This window comes from Lontra canadensis, unplaced genomic scaffold (assembly GCF_010015895.1).
Source record: "Lontra canadensis isolate GAN:19392208 unplaced genomic scaffold, GSC_riverotter_1.0 scaffold232, whole genome shotgun sequence".
In the NCBI taxonomy this organism is placed as follows: domain Eukaryota; kingdom Metazoa; phylum Chordata; class Mammalia; order Carnivora; family Mustelidae; genus Lontra; species Lontra canadensis.
Window position 1 is genome coordinate 488,396 of NW_022631226.1, and position 23,658 is coordinate 512,053.

General features: G+C 46.3%; 1 protein-coding gene across 2 annotated transcripts in view; it reads right to left on the reverse strand.

The window, feature by feature from the left end:
- The window catches only part of DPYSL5 (dihydropyrimidinase like 5), a 93,004-nt gene that overhangs the window by 54,906 nt on the left and 14,440 nt on the right, over nt 1-23,658 (reverse strand). The window contains exon 1 of one of the 2 annotated variants that reach the window (XM_032849557.1): nt 4,160-4,177. The exons of the other annotated variant lie outside the window; for it this stretch is intronic. The gene's annotated coding sequence lies outside the window, so the exon portion shown is untranslated. Of the gene's footprint in view, nt 1-4,159; nt 4,178-23,658 lie in introns of those variants that run through there. 2 annotated transcript variants of the gene reach the window in all.

Sequence of the window (23,658 nt, forward strand, 5' to 3'; positions counted from 1 at the left end):
ACCAGGTAAGCTGTGAGGAGGCTGTCTCCCAGGATGAAAAGGCCTTAGAACCTGTTGAAGGAATATCTCTTGTAAGGAGATGGGTCAGCTATCTGGTGATCTTAGCCTGCTCTCCTGGATACACCTGGTTAAGCAATTTTTGTCAAGCTGACCAGGCTGGAATGCATGGGAGTCCCGACACCAAGAAAGTTGGCTGGGGCCATTCAGGGTAGACCCTGAGGCTCTCCTGCTGTTAGGAGAGGCCAGTCCCTTGTGGGGCTGCTGCTGAGGGTGGCGCTGGGGAACAGGACAGGTGGTGGGAGTGAACCCTGTTCCCTTACACAGCAACAGCTGTTTCCCAGGAATACCTGCTCCCCTCCCCATAGGTGTCAGTCCAACCTCTGGGGAGAAGGGGCCCTTCCCCTAGTGAGGAAGGTGGTGAGCAAAGAGGCCGTGGGGAGTCAGGTGACAGAGATGGGAAGATGGGACAGTCGCTGACACAAGCTCATTGTCTGAAGTCAGATGAAGCTGAGTATATTTGATCTTTTGTCCTAAAATCTGAAAACTGGAGTTTTAATTTAATATGCAATTAGGAAATGAATTTCTTCACAGGTGAGGGATACAACCATCCTGGCCAAAGGAAGCCCAGAAAGGCTGACAGATGCAATCTCCCTGTCTCCCATTACACAGCCAAGGCCAAGGGTGACGGTGAAAGGAGACTTCTCAGTTTGCACTATAGGGAAGTGATGGTGGTGGTAGGGGTGGCTGAAAGAAGACACCCCCACGTCCAGCCCCCTGTGCAAATATATAATCCTCACCTTTTAAAACTGCTCTAGGGCAAGAGGAAAAACAGCAGTATTCATGCTGGGAAACCGCTTATTTATGTCAGTGTTGTAAAGGGAATATTGATTTGCTTTAAAGGGCACACCTGAAGGGCAGGGGGAGGGGGGTCCTTGGAAGGGTGATGTGATAATGAATTACTGGGAATTCCCATCTGAGCTTTGCTGCTGGTATCAAACCCCGAGGGTGTCTTCTTCAGTAGAAATGAGAGCAATCGCTCTTAGTAAGCTAACACCCCGTGCCTGGCACACTTCATGTGCGTTCAGCCACATGCCGACTAACCCGGAGAAGTAGGAACCTTAATCTCCTTTTTAAAGAGGTGGAAACAGAAGTTTTGGAAATGAAAAGACCACACAACTCCACAAGAAAGATTCATATTCATGTCTGAGTTAACAGAAAGGTTATCAGAGTTCGTTCTGGGTAGAAGAGTTACAGGGGATTTTTATCTTCTTCATGGTTTTCTGTATTTTCAAATTATAATAGGATAAAATTGGGTCCCCCACCCAAACTATCTTTTTCCTCTTTCTTGCAGAAATCCCTGACAGTTAACCTAGCTCTGAAGAGACTAGATTCCCAGGATAACCTCAGAGGGAACTCCTTCTCATAACTTAGGGGACCCTATTAATGCTAAAAATCAGTGCACACCTACTGTATACTGGGGTCCTCACTAAACCCATCATTTGCCTTATCTTCTTTGATCCTTACAATGCCCTGGGATATGCAGCATGATTGTGCCATTATCGCCCTGGGATGGCTGAGGCTTAGAAAAGTTAAAGGAACCATCCTCAAGGTCACACAGCAAGTTTGCAACAAAGTAGGGACTGAAAGCCAGACGATGCCCAGAGCTGTTGTGAACTGAATGTTTTGTTCTTCCAAAATCACACCAGACAGCCCTTACCTCCAGTGTGGCAGCATTTGGAGGTGAGGCCGCTGAGGAAGTTTCTCAGGTTAAATGAGATCATAGGGTGGGGCCCGGATCCCACAGGATTAGTATCCTTTTAAGAAGAGATGCCATAGGGCTCAGTCCCCCACCCACCACTAGGCCTTTTCATAAGGATTGAAAAAAGGCCAAGTGCAAAAGGAGCCATCTACCAGCCAGGAAGAGAGTTCTCCCAGGAAACGGACCACACTGACACCCTCATGTCAGACCGCCAGCCTCAGAACGGTGAGAAAATACATTGTTTTATCAGCCCCCCAGTCTGTGGTATTTTGTTACAGCAGCCCTAGCAGAAAAGAGCTTACGCTCCTGGCCACGGGCCATATTGCCAACATGGAGGGGCACCGCCTGGTGGAGCCGGTTCTGTGGGTGCTGGGACCTCCAGCCCCACCCTCTGTAAGACGTCTAGCTTCAGAACACGCTAGGGTTACGTGTGAACAAAAATGAACATCTGTGTGCCCTAAAATAGTCTGGAACCTCACTCACTCTCTTCCAGTGTCAAGCACCAGACCCAGCCCTGAGGAAAACACAGGCCTTGCTCTCAAGAGCTTCAGTCTCATGGGTGACAGAGACCCAAACTGTGTTACAAAGTGACTAACGGGTAATGGGACGCTTCTTGCCTAAAAACTAAGTTACCAGGAATTGGTTTAAACCGGGTGTGACTCACGTAGTACCAGACGCCAGAGCTGAGAGTGAGAGGAATGGTTTGGGGACGGTGGGATTATGGTCTTGCTACACCAGTATACCCGCCCCCACGCTTCTCTAGATTTCCAAATTGTCTGGCTGGCCAAAAAGTCTCATCCTGCCCAGTCCCCCTCACCAGTGAGGTTGGCATTCATTACACTTCTCACCTCCCCCAGTAACCTCCTTAGCACACAGTTCTCCAGCTCTCCCTGCTAGTCTTTGCTAAACTAAATGAAGAAAAGATGTTCCTGGCATCTTTTTCTGCAATGAGCCTTCTGTCTGTGTACGTACGTTTGTGAACATAATGCAGTGAGGGGGTGGGTGAGTGGGGAAGACACCTTGGCCCTCCTAGAGAGTCCCTGGGGAGGGAAAAGATTTGAGCACATTGTTGAAATACACGAAGTACATACTCATGAGCTCCTTAAATGCCACTAGCTATGACTGTCTTTCCCTCCATATTCAGAAAACGTTCTTGTCAGATGGTCACCGTTGGTATCCGTTTTACTAATTTATGGTGCTTCAAATCACTCATTTATTCCAAACACAGTTACTGTGTAGACAGAGCCAATATCGGCCCAATGGTTTACTACATAGGCTATGAACTGAACATTTGTATCAGCCCCAAAATTCCTATGTTGAAGCCCCAGTCACAGTGTGATAGTATTTGGAGCTGGGTCTTGGGAGGGAACTAGGTCATGAGGGCAGAGTCCTCATAAGCAGGATTAGCGCCCTTAGAAGAAGTGACAGGTGATCTCTGACACCCCTCACCTCCTTCTCTCCCTCTACTCCGCTCCCCGGCAGCTCCCACCCCCTGTGAGGATACAGAGAGCGGGCAGTCATCTGCAAGCCAGGCAGAGAGTCCTCACCAACAACTGAATTGGCCAGCGCCTTGATCTTGGACTTCTCAGCCTTCAGAGCTGTGAGGAGTAATTTTCTATGGTTTAAGCCACCCAGTCTATGGTATTTTTATTACAGCAGCGCGAGCTGACTAAGATACTACATTAGACAGAAGTGAACATTATAATCAAATCATCATTAAGTAACAACTGTGCCTTAAAATAAATGTCACCTCCTTTAAGGACTTCTGGCTGTATCCCACATCCCCATTTGTCTAATCCAAAACTTTGATCACCCAGCTATTTCGTCTATGCAAATGAAAGAATTCAAACCACATGGCTGTCCTCCCAGGCAGAAATGGAAGCATGCCAGGGAGTTAAATGGTATTAGAAGGAATAAGTCAGAACTATGGAATTATAGAGCTGCAGAGATTCCTCAAGTCTACCCTGACCACTCCTTCAGTCCTTGGTTTCCACCAACAGTGACCTTCAAAAGGAGAGGCAGTCAGGACTGAGAGGATGCAGGTACACTGCAAATGTGCAGATCTTAAGAATTCTACAATTTATGTGGGGAAGCAATGATGCCTTCCACAGCAAGATGGGTATCTTTGATACGCCAAGATTTAGCCAACTGTACGCGGTATATATTCCCCAATTTCCTAATTCTGTGGCACGCAGTCCTTATGTTCCCAAACCCCTGCTGGGTGAAAGCCAAGGTGATGCACGAGCTGGGGGAGCAGCACTGTATGACCGGGGAGTGCAGTGTCTCCCGAGAAAGACTTTTTATGTTTAAAATAGTGACAGTGACTGCTGTTTGCTATCTAATAACCGTCTTGCTGGATAAAGGACGATTTCCCGTACTGCCCACCCTCCTGCTGCTTACCGCAGTGAGCCGTTCCAATGCAAAACTGCACAGGGGGCACCTTGCCGGCTGAATGGTCAAGGTCATGGCAGCTGCTGCTTCTCATTCGTGAAACGCACACAAGCCCAGGCTCTTAGAAGGCACGCAGTGTGGTCCTGCCAAGGAAATGCCAACCCGAACACTGCGTCTTGCATTTGCCTGCTTCTGTCATCACCTTCCCCAGCTCCCCTGTGCCTGCAGTGAGGTGTGAGACACAGAGAGCCGGCAGTCTGGCCCGCACAGCTGCCTCCTGCCAGCAGCTCAACTGGAGGGGGCCAGGGACTCCTGGGCTCCACAAAGACTTGTGGGGCCAGAATGGTGCGAAAGGGATGCTTCCTGCAGAGAGACCTTAAAACAAACTTGATAGGAATCGGGTTTGCAGGGGACGGATTTCCTTTTGAATAGATGCTGGTTTAAGACTCCCATTTCCTCTTCCGGTCCAGCCCACAGAAGGTGTGATTTTACAGACAATGGGTTTGGTCATTGTGATATCAAGGCACACACATGGCAAGCGCACACACCTGCCCTTGGGCACGAAGGATCCACAGCGGATAAGCCAATGCTAATGGCCGATGGGCTGCTAACTGGTAGGGCAGGGGAAGCCAGCTCTGGTCGCTGGGGACACATTGAATGGTGTGGCTTTTCCTTTGCTCCAAGCAGATAAGGTTTGCCAAAGGACCAAAAGGCAATATTGGCAGTGGTTAGTAAAAGAAAACCAAAACACGCAGCTGTTTTTCTTCCTCTGATCAATACATAGGAAAGGGTAACAGAACGGAACTGGGAGAGCCGACCCTAAGGGGGTTGTGGGGGCGGGGGAGATGGGAGTGCTTGTACTTGTACTTGTAGCATCCTCGAGGATTCCCCCGAGATGAAAAATGAGAACAGATGAAAGGTTGGCCAGAACACAAGAGCCAAGAAGGGAAGTTTGAGGTGAGTGGGCAACAGCGAAGGCTTTAATACATATAATTTTTTAATAAAGTGAACTGCCTTTCTAAACAGTAAAACACTAAACAATTCTTAACTAATATTAAAGCAAATGTAATTTCATAATTCTTAATTGGCTTTATCAACTCTTGAGTCGATTTAAAATGGTATTTATAACATCCATGTCGAGTATAAAGCAAAATGACAGACACCTGTGAACTCGCCATCGTCTCTAACCCTGCAGTCCCGCACCTCTTTCCTTCCAGCCCGTCCCCACCTGCAGACACAACCACTGCCTTAGTCAATTTGTATGAACTCATGAAAATAACAATTAGGTGTCAAGTCAAAATAAAAAAGACAAGCTCACAGTCATTTCCGCTGCACGACCTCTAACCACGTCCCATGATCACACTCTACCTGCCTTATGACGGATTTCTTCAGTACCTGGGACCCTGCTTTCCAGGGTAAGCAGGAATCCGGAAACTATTCTATGCCAATGAGGGTGTGAGGGCATTTCACATCCAAATGCCCATGGACCATTCCATGGGAATGGTCCATGGGCACAAACACACAGCCTGTCCAAAACCAGCTGTGCCATCCCTTATCACCCACCCAGAAGTCCGAGACTCTTCCTAGTCTCCTCTCCAACCAGGCCAGCATTGGCATTGAGGGCGGATCTGAATGGTGGGCCTGGTTTGGGTCACCCAGGAGTTTTGTACAAAATGTTTGGAGAGATTCTGGAGGTAGAACCTAGCTGTGGGGAGAGAACTGGGGAAGGTAAAAGGGCAGGTCTGTCTTTCATGTGGGGCTCAGGCGTCTTCTGGAGATCCAGAGGCAGAAAAAAAGCGCCTATCAAGCCAAGGGTCCCACATGAGGGGGCGGACACTCCACGGGCTGGGGTCGATGTTACACCCCCAGGAGATACACTGGACCCTTCGTCCTGCAGCCATAAGCCACAAGAGCCCAATGTGGAGAACAAGGGATTGTTCTTGAAGAAGCATAAAGAAACAAGGACAAAGGAGCTGCTATCAGTAAAGCCTGAGAGGCGGGCGGGCCTGGCTTCTGGGAAGGCTTCTATGGACCCAAGTGGGTCGAGTCCTTAGGCTAAGATGGAGTAAGAAGTCTTAATCCCATGGCTTCACCGGGCCTGGCCTGGCCCAGCCTGGTGGGACTCCACCAACAGGGCACAGAGGGAAGAGTGAAATTCCAAGGGATTAGCCCAAGAGAGTGGTAAGAAATGGAGCTGCAGACCATCTGTTTGAGATTAGCTGTGAGAGAAACCGACCGCTGTGGGAAGGCCAGGCTGACAGTAAGGGCGAGCGTGTGTGGCGTCGGGATCGAAGAGGCCTGCTGCGTGGTGACATGTGTGTGACACTCAGCGCGTCACGGCCCCTGCGTACAGCCTTTGGGTCTGGCCAGAAACCTTGCTCCTTTCAAGTGCTCCCTGGCCCCGGAGGCTTTATGTTTGAGGCTGGGGGAGACTGAGCACCAGCAAACACCAGTAAAGGGGAGTAAATCCCTTTCTGTGAGCCCAGGGCAGGGAGGTGTACACACACTGGAGATGAGAATCCCGGCCTGCAACTGAGGCCTCAGCCAGAAAGCACCAGGCTTTTGTGACTGGCAGTCATCATCACCACCATAACCCTTCCCCAGGCGGACCTTCTGGCGGGTTCCTCAGCCCTGCTGTGCTTTCCCCGCTCTCGCCAGCTGTCTGCAGGCCCCAGAAATAATTCCGTCAGCTCTCTTGGAAGGACAGCAGCTGCAGCTCCAGGACTCCAGCGGCCCAGAGTGGCTGCTTTGTAGAATGCCAGCCAAAGGGCGGAGTGGCCAGCGCCCATTGCCAGCAAGAGGGAGGGGGCAGCCACGCTTCTCGGTCTGAGACCAATCCCCAACCCTGTCCCACCCTGCCCTAATCTCAGGCGGGTGGGGAAAGCCACAAGTAGGGGAACAGAACGCATTTTCCTAACTATGGAAGTGTCTCAGGGGCACTCAGCTGGCTCAGTCGTGGAGCATGTGACTCTTGATCTCAGGGTCATGAGTTTGAGTCCCACAATGGGTATAGAGATCACTTAAAAATAAAATCAAAAGAAAAGTGTCTCAAACCAGGGCTACCCGATAAGGTCGAGATTTGGGATAGAGACTGAATGGAAATACATAAAAATTCTACATTTTCTCTTTTAAACTAAAAATGAGTATGAACTAACGACAGCTACATATAACATCTCACAAAAAACTGAAGCCACAAAATAGTAAATACAGGACAGGTCCACAGAACATTCAAAACCAGGCAAAACTGAACTACAGTATTTAGGAGGTATATAGTCATAGGAAGAAAAAACCCAAGAAAATCAGGAAAGTCAGGGTAGTTGGTTATCTCTGGGAGGCCAAGGCGGGGCTGTGTTTGGGAAGGGACACATGGTGGGAAGCTTCTTGAGAACGGCAAATATTCAAGTCTCTTCCTTGAAAAGGATGGGAGTTACACAGGCGTTTGCTTTAAATTACTCTTTAAATTAGACATACTTTCTGCACTCTTCTGTATGTATCTCATAAAACACTTAAAAATTTTAAAAGAAGAATCGCATGTCAGTACACAGAAATGATATGCTATGTGTTGCTATAATTATGTAAAAATATCGCACACAAAAAACAGACCAGGTGGGAATAAATAATGAGGTCTGTGTTGATTGGGATAATAGGTGATATCCCTCCTCTAATTTTTCAAATTTTCTGTATCATATTATATTGATTTTATAATGTAAAATAACTACAGTAATTTAAAGCCACCCAAATAGCTTTATCCTGTTTGGGAAAAAAAAAATGAAATAAGGTGGAAAACGTTCCATCTTTTCAGGAAAACTTGCTGTCCTCCTCCCATTTCCTGGAAAATTTCCTAAAAGGACTGGGCTTTAGGACAAACCAATTTCCTTCCTTATTTTGACTCAAATAGATTTCAGAAGGACACAGACTTTTTTCCCCTGTGATGTAAGACTCCTTCAAAGAGGTACTAGACACTTCCTCTTGGGCTAAAAATGTGTTTCCACCTCTCCCTCCCAGATGCAGTGTTTTTACCTGCCATTGACTTTATACCCAGAATGCTTCCGCCTGGTCAATGTCATCCCCTTTCCTGTGCCTGCATCTGCCAGCTGCCTTCTTATGAACCTGGCTCACCTCCATCACTAAAGCAAATAGGTATTTTTACTTTAACCCAGAATTCCGGAGCCTGAAGAGCAAGTCTCACCAGTGTTTGCTACAATACATGACTGATGGAATCCAGCTTTGGGGAGCTGGGCACCAAGTAGCGGAGCACTGTGAACTCTGTCACCTCCTACAGGAGACACGTTCTCATGGGCGACACCCCCAGGCACATGTGAGAAGCACGGTGCCCACCGGGAGTGGCAGATCAAGTGGACACTCTCCAGAGACTTGAAGGCAGGCCTGGGGTGAAAATGGGCAACTTCCTCCACCTGGGGAGTGAGGCCACTAGCCTGATTGCGTCTGCATCCCAGCGGCCTATTTTAGAGCAGCAGATGGGGCAGGAAAGGGTGCGAAGGGGTAAGAGGAGGATACGGAGCTGCTGAGGGGAGGAGCAGTGCCCTGAGCACTGAACTTGGCTTTGCCCCTCTAGCCACATGACTGACTGCCCCATGCAGCATGTTCTCAGCTGTCAAGTGGATGTCAACACCATCAACACCACATTGTCATCACTGAGCTCTGTGTGACAGACTCAGATGCAGTTTCAAAGAAAGCTTAGAGCACCCCAGTGAAGTAGTTCGACAGGATAACCCCCATTTTATGGATGAGGAAACTGCGTTGGAATCCATCCATATTAGACTGGGGCTCCTCGGCGGCAGAGCTAGGCTTCATTTTACCCTTGTAAGTCCCTGGCACACAGAGGGGCTCGCTAAATGCTAGCTGAAGGAAGCAAGGACTGGCCGAAGGAGATAGTGGGCTAAGAGTGTTAGAGTGTTAGCCACAGTAATGGGCTGTGAGCAATGGGACGGAAGGCTTCTCCAAAGAGAGTTCCATGCTGGCTGTGAGAGGGTCTGGTGCAAAGCCTAGGGCAGAGGATCAAAGCTGGCATGGTCTGGGTTGAAAAAAAAAAAAAAAAGTGGCAGAATAAGCAGGTACGGGCTGGGAAAGGCCAAGAGGCTAGAATGGACCAAGCAAGCAGCTTGGGGAGCCAGGATATGAGGTCTAGGGGCGTGCAGGGCAAGAGGCCCAGCCCTCTGAATGAGACCCACTGGGCACAGGATGATCTGGAGCACTCAGAGAGGGACCCCGAGGCTGGTCAGGGGATGGGCACATGATCTGGGGGCTGGGCTTCCTGCCTTTTTACTCGCACAGGTTGGGTGAAGGCTGGGAGAACAGCCACAGTGGTAATCCAGGCGGGAGGCTGCAGTGGGTTAAACAGATGGTGCCAACGGAATAGAAGAGGAAGGCAGGGCCGAGAAAGGGCTGAATGCTGGTAGGCTGTCTGGAGGAAGGGGAAAACAGACTGGGAAAGATGGGAAGAATGGAAGCATGGGTGAGCAGAGCAGAGAGTTACAGATGGAGACCAGCTGTCAGGGCATGCCTGGGGTTGACAGAAACCCAGTGATGAAAGCCGATTTCAGCTTCTCTCTCGAGGAACCCTTCGGATCAGTCAGACGACGGCAACTGACCCAGTCACTCACGAAGGGGATGGCAGGACCGGAGAGAGAACACCTACTAAATGGTAGTAAGCGCCAGGGGCCGTGAAGGCTCTTATCACTGTGACATTTAATTGAAACAATCTCACCATTGCCCTTGGGGATGGTGGGCCGTCTCTACTTGACAGACGATGACTGGAGGTCATGACCAGCCAAGGTCACACAGCTTCGTGGGAAGGAACAGCAGCAGCGGTTTATTCTAAACACCAAATAATACAAAGATCAAAAGGTCTGGACTGTGCTGATGGGCTGACATTCTGATTTTGTGTGTTGAACACTTAGGAGACGCCTCAGACAAAACACTACTCGAGCACTATCTATCCTACTTACTAAATCTGTTTCTTATCCATCCTCTTTTCTCCAGACGGACAGCCTCAGTTTGGGCCTTACCATCTATCTGCATTTATCAATCACTCTTGCCTGGAGACTTCTAACTGGTCTCCCAGATTCCACACTGTTAGCACATTGAGTTTGCTAAGATGCCAGTCGGATCACAGAGGCGGGCTTAGCACCCACACTATACTAAGTGCCAGATACTGCACCACACCCTAGGGAGCTCACAGGGTTGGAGTGGAGAGAGGCATAAACCAAAAATCTGTGAGTTAGGAGAAGCCTGTGTCAGTATCAGGAAGGGGGGCAGGGGGCGGCACTTAACACACACCCGGATGGAGGACTGCTTCTCAGAGGAAGTGCCTTTGAGAAGAGCCCTGACTGTTGTTTAGGAGTTTACCTTGCTGGGGAAAGGGAAGTCACACGTGAGCATTCCAGCCAGAAGCAGGAAGCGGAAGCAGGAAGCAGAGTGGTGTGGTCTAGCTGGGGGGCATTCAGGATGGCTGGTGTGTCTGATGAGCTGAAGGGAGCCCAAGCCATTTAAGGCCTGAGGGGATGTGCTCCCAGCGGGGACCAGAAGGATCGCAGGTAGGGCAAGCCAAGAAGTGACATCATTAGATTTGCATTTTACATAAAAATTCAAAGGGTAAAGTACGAGAAGAAAACATAGAAAGATATGTTTATAAATTTGGATGGGTTATGGCTTTTTAAGCATAATCCAAAGCCAGAAACCAGAAAAGATCGGTATGGGTAGGACTACATAACAAAGAAAAACTCTAATATATCCAAAGATGCTGCAAAATACATTTTATAAAGACAAACTGGTTAGGAGATGCTTGCAGCATCCAACCAAGGATGAATATCTATAGTATGTAACAACGTTTATAAATCTTAGGAGAAAGACAAAGACTCCAGAAAAAATAGGCAAAGGATGTAAACAGGCAACCCCGGGGATGGGCGGGACACAAACAGCTAACACACAAATGAAAAGATGTTTGTCTTTATTAATAATCAAAGAAACGCAAATGAAAACAATGAGATTACATGTTTCACCTAGCGTAATGGCACAGAAAAAGAGAAGAACAATGCCCAGAGGGAGAAAAGCAAGCCTCCCATACCCTGTTCCTAGGAGTTCGAACTGATGCAAACTCAGCGGGAGGACATCTACAAATCTACACAAAAACTTAAAATCTGGGTTTTACATCTAAGAATTTCTTCTAGGAAATAATTGGACCATTGCCCAAAAATGTATCATGAGGGTATTTTGTTGCAGTGTTGTTTATAATAGCAAATACTTTGAGAACAAGCTTAAGGTGTGTCAATGCGAGGGCTGTTTAAATAAATAACGGTATATTCACACAATAGAAGGCTATGCAGCTGTTGAAAAAGTGTATCTTTACTTTTTTTTTTTTTCTTAATTTATTTGACAGAGAGAGATCACAAGTGGACAGAGAGGCAGGCAGAGAGAGAGAGAGAAGGGAAGCAGGCTCCCTGCTGAGCAGAGAGCCCGATGTGGGGCTCGATCCCAGGACGCTGAGATCATAACCTAAGCTGAAGGCAGCGGCTTAACCCACTGAGCCACCCAGGCGCCCCTGATCTTTACTTTTTTAAAAGATTTTTTATTTACTCATTTGAGAGAGACAGAGAGAGCACGAACAGTGGGGAGGGGCAGGAGGAGAAGCAGACTCCCTGCTGAGTTGGGACTGGACTTCTGGCTTTGACTCCAGAACCTGGAGATGATGACCTGAACCGACCTGAGCCCATCTGACCTGAGCCTGGGCCTGAGCCCTAGGCAGATGCTTGATCACCCAGAGGCCCCTCACGTAGATCTTTAAGTACTGACATGGGATGTTATCCACCACACAGAACTAAGTGAAGAAAACAGATTATAGAACGGGACTCATGGTATGTGTTGTGTATCTACTTCTGTATACATAAGTGAGATATATATAGCTGAATATATATGAATATGAAGTCTCACTTATATATAAACCTTTCATCTATATATGACAACTCACTTATATATAAAAATGAGCCTTGGCATAAAACACTGGGAAGGTTATTTGCTAAACTGTTAACCACAGTTGTCTCGAAGAATTGTAAATTGCAGCAGGCCTCAATCTCTCTGCAGTGTTCGACTGTAAAAAATATGCATATAATAGACCAGCTGTGGAGTCCACAGTAGCTCTGGTCAGGGGGCGGGAGCACCAGAGTACACAGAGTGGGCTCTGAGGAAGCCCGCCCCAGCGCAGGCAATTCACTAGCAAGTCAACATCACTTGGACATTTATTTAACCAACAATGTGTATATCTAATGGCCTATTAGATCCTTTTCCTTTAACGTCTCACTGGCCCTTCAAAATGATCACATCTAAAACTGAGCGCATTACACTCCGTCTCCACTCAGCTCCTCTTCTAGTGTCCCCCATCTCAGTGGAAGACACACTACCTCCCACGCCAGGACCAAGCATCATTTTCTTTCTTTTCTTTTTTTCCTTTCCTTTTCTTTCCTCCTTCCTTCCTTTTTATTTTTTTTTTAATTTTATTTATTTATTTGAGAGAAAGAGTGGGAGCAAGGGGAGCAGTACAGGGGGAAGGAGAGGGTGGAGGAAAGAATCTCAACCTGACAGGGGGCTCGATCCCACGACCCTGAGATCATGACCCGAGCTGACACCAGGAGTTGGACACTTAACCAACTGAGCCACCCAGGTGCCCTGCAAGGGCATCATTTCCGATGAGGAGCACAAGGGATAGCTCCCCTAGCGATAGGATAGAGCCCCCTTCCTCCTCTTTGTCCCCTGGTGCTCCAGACCAGGCAGCGTCTTCTCAAATGGCTGCATAAAGGGGCAGAACACCTCCTTTACCACGGCCCATCTGGCTGCTGCCTTCCTTGAACGAATGGTTGGAGACATCGAGCAATTGGCTGATTGGGATCAAAAGGCTCTTCCTGGCAGCTGAGTCTGAAAACGTGGAGATAATTCATTCACTTAGACAAAAAGAGGTACTGAGCCCTTCCCTGGAGTGCTCGCTAGGCAGGGAGCACTTGCTGAGTGACTGCCAAGAAAAGGGACGAGGTCAGCATCTCTAGAAACAAGTAAATGGGAGTAAGTGGTTGTCTGCCCACCTAGTTCATCCCGGATGCCGGCATTCCCTTTCCTTCTTGTTCACCTGCTTCTGCTAGGAGAGAGGTGGGGTTGGAACTGACGACAGACACCAATGACTCTGATAAATACAGTTTCTTCCCCTTCTACTTTTCAGAAGAGCTGGCCAGATTCCCTTGGTTTCCAGTCCCTGGCAGCCTCGTCCCCACCCCCAGCCCAGGCCAGGGACTTAACCCCGAAGACAAATCTAAAGACTAGAGTCCAACATGCTGAAGCTGGAGGTTCGGACACCTGGTACTGTGCTCCAGATCTTCCCCGGACTCCACATTGGGAACTGATGCCCTGTGTTTACACCTTGTTTGATCAAGGGCCTACTATCTCACTGCCAGGAGGCTAGCACAAGCTTCCTGGTCGTGGAGGCCTGCCCATCCACATCTGAGGCCTCTCCACCTGCTGGCACATTCTCCTGACAGCAGCTGCCTCCTCTTACCCACACCCCCGTCACTGGATTACTCGGGTATGTAAGTATGTCCAAACCCTTTTGAGCTGTACATGGACAATCCATGCATCTACTGTATGTAAACTGCACCCCAACAAAGCTGACTTAACAACAAACAAAAAGTGGTGTGTGGCGGGCTCAGTCCATAGAGCATGTAACTCTTGATGTGGGGGTAGTGAGTTCAAGCCCCACACTGGGTGTAGGGCTTACTTTAAAAAAAAAAAAAACAACAATAACAAAAAACAAAGCACCTTTTAAAAAGAGGATTGCTAAGGCACCTGGGTGGCTCAATTGGTTACGCATCTGCCTTCCGCTAGAGTCATGATCCCAGGATCTTGGGATCCAGTCCCCCACTTGGCTCTCTGCTCAGCGGGGAGCCTGGTTCTCCCTCTGCCTGCTTGTGCTTGCTCTCTATGTCAAATAAATAAATAAAATCTTAACAACAACAACAAAAAAGAACTGCTAAAGGGAGACCAGAAAAAAACGAGATAGAACTTAGTAGGAATTACATTTAGACTAAGCTTCCTCGCAGTCCAAGCAGAAGAGTAAATGGTTTGGAAAGGAAAACTTCCTATTGCTGGATAAAAGGGAAGCTCTGATTACCCAGGAAAAGCCTTTTGAATTCCAAATAATTCATTACTCCCCTCCAACCAACTGACCATTTAAGAGAAGGCATCAGTCAGAATGTTTTAGAAAAAGCAGGTTTGCTCTCTAAGTAGGTAATTCCAGAAGGAATTTACTAGATTACTTTTTAAGGAGTAAGAAACATGCCAGATATATCTGACTGCAATTTTGCAGAAGGTGCAGAAATATTCTCCACTGACTATTTTTAATATAGAGCAAACAACAATAAAGGGTTGAGGAAATAACACTAAATTTTTACTTAGTGATGATATTTCTACAGGGTGTTAAAGTAATATAGTCCAATTATCAGTTTATATTTGGTGCTCTAACCTGTACTATAAAGAGAATGCAAATATGTCTTGTCCATCCTTTAACTGGTAATGATTAGAAAAGTATCTCAATATTACTCCACTAGGAGCACCTGGCAGGCTCAGTAGGTAGAGCGTGTGACTCTTGATCTTCTCAGGGTTGTCGGTACGAGTCCCACTTTGGGTGTACAGATTATTTAGAAATAAAACCTTGGGGTGCCTGGGTGGTTCAGTGGGTTAAAGCCTCTGCCTTCGGCTCAGGTCATGATCCCAGGGTCCTGGGATCGAGCCCCGCATTGGGCTCTCTGCTCAGCAGGGAGCCTGCTTCTCCCTCTCTCTCTCTGCCTGCCTCTCTGCCTACTTGTGATCTCTGTCAAATAAATAAATAAAATCTCAAAATAAAAATAAAAATAAAACCTTAAAAAAATATTACCCCTCTAGTGGGGCCACCACAACCTCAGCCATCACCTAAGCCAAATTCATGCTCCTTGATTTCTTCTCCCCTCAGCCTCATATTCCAAATTGAGGAAAATGTGTATAGGTGACTTTAAGAGGTATACTACTTGGACATAAATGGCATTGAATCACAAGTTCTCTTTCTATACTTCTGATTACATCAAGGAAAACCTCTCAGTGGGTGGGTGTGCATCTGCTAATACCTAGCACTTGTTAATTTTCTTTTTTTTAACAAGGGAAAGAGCAAGGTCTAGTTTGCTACTGGAATTTAATAACATTGATTGGCTTTCATTGTATTTCTTTTTCTAGCTATTTATTAATGGCAAATATTCCCATTTATGGTATTGATATAATGTTTCTCTTAAATATGTAAGCAAAAAATGTGAGCTATTTGAAGAAAAATATTAAGCATCAGCTTGTAGATGGCATGAAAAATGGAAAGAGGGTATATGTAAACGACTCAGGTGAAGAGACAATGCCCTTGACCAAGGGTCACCAAACTTTTTCTCTAAAAAGGCCAGAGAGTAAAAGTTTTAGGCTTTGTGGGTTACGATCGGGGTTTGCCCACACAGATGCTGGAGCTGAGTTGTCAGATGAGGTGGCCACTAGCTCTGTGTGGCCACTGAGCATGGCCAGTATGACTAAGGAACTGAAATTTTAATTGTCTTTATTTTTTTTTCAAAGATCTTATTTATTTATTTGGCAGATAGAGACACAGGGAGAGAGGGAACACAAGCAGGGGCAGTGAGGGAGAAGCAGGCTTCCCGCTGAGCAGGGAACCAGATGCGGGGCTTGATTTTAGGACCCTGGGATCATGACCTGAGAGGAAGGCAGATGCTTAATGACTGCGCCACCCAGGTGCCCCTAAATGTCTTTATTTTTAAGTTGCTAAGATACTACACAGTGCAGCTCCAGCCAATGATTAAGGAAGTGCATATTCCATTCCAGTCTTAAAAGATAAACATCAATGTAAAGATTAACTCCCGGGGTGCCTGGCTGGCTCCAGTGTGTTGGGCCTCTGCCTTCGGCTCAGGTAATGATCCTGGGCTCCTGGGGTCCTGGTATCGAGCCCTGCATCGGGCTCTCTGCTCAGCAGAGAGCCTGCTTCCCTACCCCCACCTCTGCCTGCCTTTCTCCCTGCTTGTGATCTCTGTCTGTCAAATAAATGGCTAAAATCTTAAAAAAAAAAAAAAAAAAGAAAGAAAGAAAGAAAGAAAGATAACTCCCCCTCAACCTTTTTTTACTTTCTCTGCCTCTACCACTTCATGAGGAATTGTCAATACATTACATTTTCATTCAAGTCATTGTCATTATAATCAGAAATAAAGCATGGATGCCTTCTCTAATCGTAATTATTAAGCAGTGTTTGCAATTTCCTTAAAAAATGCAATAAGAAAAGTAAAACCTCAAGATAAACATGGGGAAAAAGGACATAAAATGTGTTATGATGATATACTTAGAAAACCCAAGAAAATTGGTAAGGTAATAATAATAAGATAAATGTAATAAAATTAGTATTTTTTTTCCTATACTAGCAGTCAGCCAGCTAGAAATAGAAACAGGAAAAAAAAATGTGTTCACAATAGTGAAAAACACTGTGAAACACTTAAGCATAAACAGTAAAACACTAAAGAGGGTTCAGAAAAGGCAAATCTAAATATAAAATATTTTCTCTATTTTGATAGATTTTGTGTAGTGGCTGCTCGGAACTGGGGTTGGGAATGGGAATGACTGCAAATGGGCTTAAGTTTTCTTTTTGGGGTAGTGGAAATTTTCTAAAATTAAATTGCATGATTAAATTGCACAACTCCTTAAATAATGATCAGTGAATTGTATAAAGTGGATGAATTTCATTGTATGTAAATTAAACCTCAATACAGCTTCACAGGGGCGCCTGGGGGGCTCAGTCGGTTTAAGCATCTACCTTCAAGCTCAGGTCATGATTCCAGGGTCCAGGGATCCAGCCTCCCCACTGAGCTTCCACATCAGGTTCCCTGCTTAGTGGGGAGCCTGCTTCTTCCTCTCCTGTGCCCTCTGCTTGTGTTCTCTGTCAAATACGTAAAATCTTAAAAAAATACATAACATCTCTCTCTCTCTCTCTCTCACACACACACACACACACACACACACACACATTCTCACAGTACATAAAATAGGATCTAAACAAAATGAAATAAATATACTCTTTTTTTTTCTTTAAAGATTTTTTTTTTTTAATTTGACAGATCACAAGTAGGCAGAGAGGCAGGCAGAGAGAGACAGGAGGAGGAGGCAGGCTCCCTGCTAAGCAGAGAGCCCGATGCGGCACTCGATCCCAGGACCCTGAGATCACGACCTGAGCCGAAGGCAGAGGCTTTAACCACTGAGCCACCCAGGTGCCCCGAAATAAATATACTCTTAGATGGGAAAAGCTAATATCATAAAACATGAATTTTCCCAAGATTAACATATAAATGTAATACAGATCTTATTAGAGTTCTTAATGTATTTATTTTGAAATGGATAATAATGGAATTGAAGAGAGTCAAGAAAATTATGAAAAGGAATACTGTGGGATAGGGAAAGGACTATCCTAGGAATATTAAAAGATGCTATATGCAATTACTGTAATTAAAACTATGGTGTCAGCATATGATTAGACAAATGAATGAAAGGAGCAGAATAAGATGCTTGGTAGTGATTTCAATTAAATCTAACAAAAGTGATACTTCAATTCAGTGAAGATGAAATAATTTACTTAATAGATGGGGCGGCATTGGTGGCAATTTGTCTGGAAGAAAATTAAGACAGCCCTCTACCTTCCAGCATGTAATCTGTAATCCATCTGGAATTTATTTAAATGTAAAATATAAAGCAATAAAAATATTAGAAGTAAGCCCAGGAAACAACATGCACAATTTAGGAGTGGGGGAGCCCTTTCAACTTGGTCTGGAAACCCAAAAGTCATAAAAGAAGGATCACATTTCTGGCTTTACACACATTAAAAATTTGGTAAAGTAAATCATACCACAGAAATAGAAAAAGTCAACAGAGAAACAATAAATATCCTGAGAAAACATGCAGGGCTTGTGACAGCAATGAATGCTAACAAACTGATAGGAAAAATACAACCAAGAGAAAGATGGGCTCAGAATATCACTAAGTGCTACAGAGAAGAGCACATCAAAATGACTCACAACATAGGAAAAGATGTCCAGCCTTTCCACTGATCAAGAAGATGCAAATGAAAGTCACAACGAGGTGTCCTTCCACATCCATCAGGCTGGTAAGAATTCCAGGGTGACATCTGACCTTGGCAGGACTGGTGGGGGCAGGGGGGAGAAGGGTGTTGCTAATGAAATGCTAATGAAAACATGAATTATCCAAGGCTTTTAGAGAAGAGTCTGAAAAGTTCTCTATTAAAATTTTAAAAAGCTCTCTGACTTGGCCATTCCATTCTCAGGACTCTATCCATCAGAATAGAAGCAAGAGAACATAAGGAGATGGGTAGAGAGAGGTCCATGGCAGCAATGTGGGTAGAACAAGAAGTCGCCAAAAACCTGGAAACAAACTGATTGCCCATCAATGGGGGGAGGGACGGTGAATGGTACTAACTAAAGGAAGACTACTCCTCCACTCACAACATTTCTTCTTCTTCTTTTTTTTTTAAGAAGATTTATTTATTTATTTAGAGAACATGAGTTGGGAGGGGGCACACAGAGGGAGAGGGAGAGAGAGAATCTCAAGCAGACTCCGCACTGACCGTAGAGCTGAACGCGGGTCTCGATCTCATGAGCCTGAGATGATGACCTGAGCTGAAATCAAGAGTCAGATGCTCAACCAACTGAGCCACTCAGGTGCCCCTCCCACTGCACTTTGGAGGCTAACCACCGAGAGTCAGGGCAGACCCCCCCTTACCCCCACCCCCCGCAGCTGAGGGCTCAGTCCCTGCTGAGACTGCTTTCCCCACTGCAGACGCCAGTTGTCTGGACCAGGTTGTCACCTGTACTTCTGACCACCTGACTATAAATTGGGTGTTCCCATCACTCCATCCTCAAGGTTGAAAACCTGCTAGAACAGCTCACAAAGCTCAGAGAAGCACTTCATTTACTATGACTGGAAAAAGTCAGGAACATCCAACCAGAAGAGACGCATGGGGGCCAGGGAAGGATAGAGCACGAGCATCCATGCCCTCCCTAGGGGCACCACCCACCCAGCATCCAATCTGGAAGTTCTCCAAACGCCTCTGTTTGGGTTTTTATGGGGATTCCACTACATAAAGACAGGATTGGTTCATTCATTGGCTATTGGTGATGAACTCAATCTCCAGCTCTTCTCCCCCTCCCAGGAGGAGGGGTAGGGGATGCAGGCTGAAAGTTCCAACCCTCTAATCACCTTGCTGGTTCCCATGGCAACCAGCTCCAATTCTCCATCCCAGTCGCCTCATTAGCATAACTCAGGTTTGGGGAAGGGGGCTTATTATGAATAACAAAAGATGCTCCTTTCACCCTTGTCACTCAGGAAGTTATAAGGGCTTTCTTTAGGAGCTCCAGGGCAGGAACTGGGGATGAAGACTAAATACAGATTTCCTATGATATCATGAGATCACATCATCCATGCCTTAAATATCATGCGACTCTTAAAAAGTCAGGTCAATACCAATTGCCTTAAAGTTTCTTCCATGGGTGGTGCGCCGAGGTAGGCCCAGTGGGTTCAGTGTCCAACTCTTGGTTTTGTCTCTTGGTTTCGACTCTTGGTTTTAGCTTAGCTCTTGATCTCGGGGTCCTAGGACTGAGCCCCGTGTCGGGCTCCACACCCCATGCAGTCTGCCTGTCCCCTCTGCCCCCACCCTGCTTGCGCTCTCTCTCAAATAAATAAATAAATAAATAAAATTGAAACAAAACAAACCCAAAACCCTCTTCCAGGGGTGTGTGGCTGGCTCAGTCAGTAGAGCATGTGACTCTTGATCTTGGGGTTTTAAGTTCAAGCCCACGTTGGGTAGAGATTACTTCAAAATCAAATCTTTAAAAGAAAAAAAAAATCTTCCAAGTTGTAATGATAAGACAAGTCTTAGAGGTAATATAATTTACCAAACTGGAACTCCAATGCATGTACCCATACATCCACATCCACAGACACAGACATAATAGGATCCCATTTTGATAAAATGTACAAGGACAAAAAATATCTTTGTATCTTATTTATATACAGTAATGTGTAGGGAGCAAAATACAGGTGAAATTATCCATTTGTTTATACCGATTACGAGAGGGTGAGAGGTGGCATTTAGTTGAAGAGGGTGGAAAAGAATAAAGAGTCTATTAAAGAAAAAAAAAGAAGAAAGAAAAAAATGTCAACAATTAAGACAGGATGTGTGTGTGTGTGTGTGTGTGTGTGTGTGTGTGTGTGCGTGAGAGAGATGAAGACAGTCCCCAAAACATGAACGGTGGCTGTCTTAAGGTGGTGGGACTTCAGGTGACTCTTACTTTATTTCACTTACATTCAATTATTGTTTAAATTTTTCATGGTGCATATGTATTATTTAGAAAACCAAGGGGAGAAGAAAGCAATAAAACCACCGTCACTGAAGCAGAACCTACCTATCTGACCGTCAAGGCTGGTCAAATGTACGGAGCCCCTGTTCTGTGCTCTGCACTGTACCAGACCCTTCGTGTCTAAGCCTCGCAGCCACACCGCAAGGACTCAGGACAAAGGGGCTCGGCAAGGCTGGGAGGCTTGCCTGGTATCATGTAGATCATCAGCAAGTCTGGAAGGTAAGATCCGCACCCAGATTTAACTCGCAGATGCTCTCTTACCCTCCTCTGCACTGCACTCTCACAGTGTGGGCTCTGCAGGTCACAGGACATCTACTTTGAGTCTGGCCAACGCATATGCCAACCCCCCACCCTCTTGCCCCTCACTGTCCTTGAGGGCAACTGCAACATGGGCACAGCAGAATTTCTGCCTCTGAGAGTCTCAAGTCTAGCTTTGTGTTAGCATTTCAGCCTGGGGCTGCTGGAGGGGTGAGGACTGCGCAATCTAGATATTTCCATGTGAACAGGACTGCGCAATCTAGATATTTCCATGTGAACAGCCGGGTTCCTACTGGGCACAAGGTCCTGTCCATATTCACTACCACTTAAGAGTTAAAAACACAAACAGAGGAGTCCTGAGCTATGTTTTCCAGGCTCTTGAAGTTCTCTTCGCCCACAGGGTTTTTCCGCATGGGCCATACTCAGTACTTTAAATTCTCTTTTTCTTTTTTTTTTTAAAGTAGGCTCACGGCCCACGTGGGGCTTGGATTCGCGACTCTGAGATCACAAGTCTCATGCTCTACTGACTGAGCCAGCCCGGCACCCCCAACCCTAAATTCTTATATGAGGAAATACTCGGGATTACTCCAAGCTCACCATAAACTTAAAAAGAAAAATATAAACCTATTTACACATCTTAGCTGAGAACAGAGGATTCCACAATTGGGAGGAAAGAGCGTATTTTCCGTGCTATGTACTGGCTTATTTGGAGCATGAAAGACATACACAAAAGGTGGTCAAAGAAAGGAGAAACAAGAGACCAGCCTTTTAACCCAACCTTAAGAGGAGAAAAGGCGTTGCATTTATTCACATGATTTTCTTCCTTTACAAACACGCACATTAAGCGTAATATATTTTCAACCTTGTCATTGTATTGTCACTGGTTTTCATTAGGAAAGAAAAATCGCTGAGGGTGGTCTGGAGGCCCAGGGAACTGGTCAGACTGTGTAAACTCAGGCAGATAAAGGCCTCATTTTCCACCCTCTGGGCCCCCTCTTTGTCACTCCCCTGAGCACACAGGGCCCCAGAGGGGAAGAGCCGGTAAGGGACAGAAGTGTGGGGGTAGGGATGTGCTCAGTTGCCCAAACAACCTTCAGTCTGCCCCTCCCCCTGCTGCCCAAGCCTTCCCTGGGACACCGGCCACACACATCCCCTCCAGCTCCTTGGCCCCAACCTCTTCCCCAAATCCTGCGCCAACACCTTGTCAGAAAAGGCCTTTGATGTATCCTAACAGCCAAATCACTCTCTCAGCCCGAGGGTGACTTTAGCTACACTCTGCCACTTCCGAAGACAGTACACAATCTACAAGGCCAGGTCTCCCTCCATCTTTTTCTTCTCACAGTACTTAGCATGGTGCCTGCTGAGCGGCAGAGGCACAGAGAACATTCATCTTCCCCTTTAACCATCTACCCAAATAATCCAACTTTGGGATTTTCATCTGCTCTAGACAGAAAGATCTAGATGAGGTCAGAATTATCTAGGCCTGCTCTTTCAGACCAGGGCCCAAAGAGAGCACATGAGTGAGCCCCAGGGCCCACAGGGCACCTCTTCCCGGAGCGCTTTGGTGGGACTGAACGTTTTAACACTATGTAATTTCCAAAATTCTTTATAACTTCATGTCAACACAAGAAAAGGGTATATTGTGAATTAAGAGTGTAGACACTGCATCCATTTTTCTTCAGATTAAAAAATGAGCAGTCATGAAAGGCCATACATGATTCCATTCATTTGAAACATCTGGAACGAGCAAATCTGTAGAAAGTGGATTAGTGGCTGCCAGGAGCAGGGGGTTGGAGGGAATGGGGAGCGACTGCTAATGGGTAAGGGGTCCTTTCTGGGGCGATGAAAATGTTCTAAGGTTAGAACATGGTGAGAATACAACTCTGTGAATACACTAAAAACCACTGCATTGTATCCTTTCCAGGCGTGAACTTTAAAGTATGTAAATTCTACCTCAATAAAGCTGTCAATAAGGCTTCAAAGATTTCAAACTCGTATCCGGGTGCTGCAGGCTAAGCCCACAGGACAAGCTTTAAGAAGCAGTAGTAGGGGAAAAATGGAAATTCCAGGCTGGTCTGCAAGTCAAGAAACAGGTTCCCAGGAGGGCATCCATCTAGAGTACAGATGTCAAGAAATGTCCCCACGGCTCCTGATCAACAGCTGGAACTGAACCAGCGTCAACCAGGACAAGGAAGTTATCAAGGTTCAGAACCTGATTCTGGAAGCCAATCTGTAGCCTGTGTCAGAGCTGTGGCTTTCCAGAGCTGAGAACCAAAGGGGTGGGATGGGCCAAGGGCAATGCAGGTGGCTGGCTTGGTGTGAACGTAAAGGGACATTCAGGTGACATGTGGGAACCTGCCTTGAGCTCCCTCAGGTTGTTGACAGAATTCATTTCCTTATGGTTGCAGGCTTTCAGCTACAGGCCACTCTAAGCTCCGAGAGGTCACCTAATTTCTTGCCAAGTGGGCTTCCCCAACAGATCCACTTCATCAAGCGAGCAAAGAGAATCTCCAGAGTTAAGTATGCTAGCAAGACTGGTTCTTGTACAGTACATAGTCATGGCAATGACATCATCACCTTTGCCATCTTCTATCGGTTAAAAGCAAGCCGTAGGAAGAGATTACACAGAGGTATGGACACCGGGAGTTGGGGATCCTGGGAAGGGACACACCAAGAGTCTATCTTCACAGTCCTTACAGAGAAAACATCCCCACAAGTAACCAAAACATTAAGCAGAATGGAATGGATTCTACAGGATGA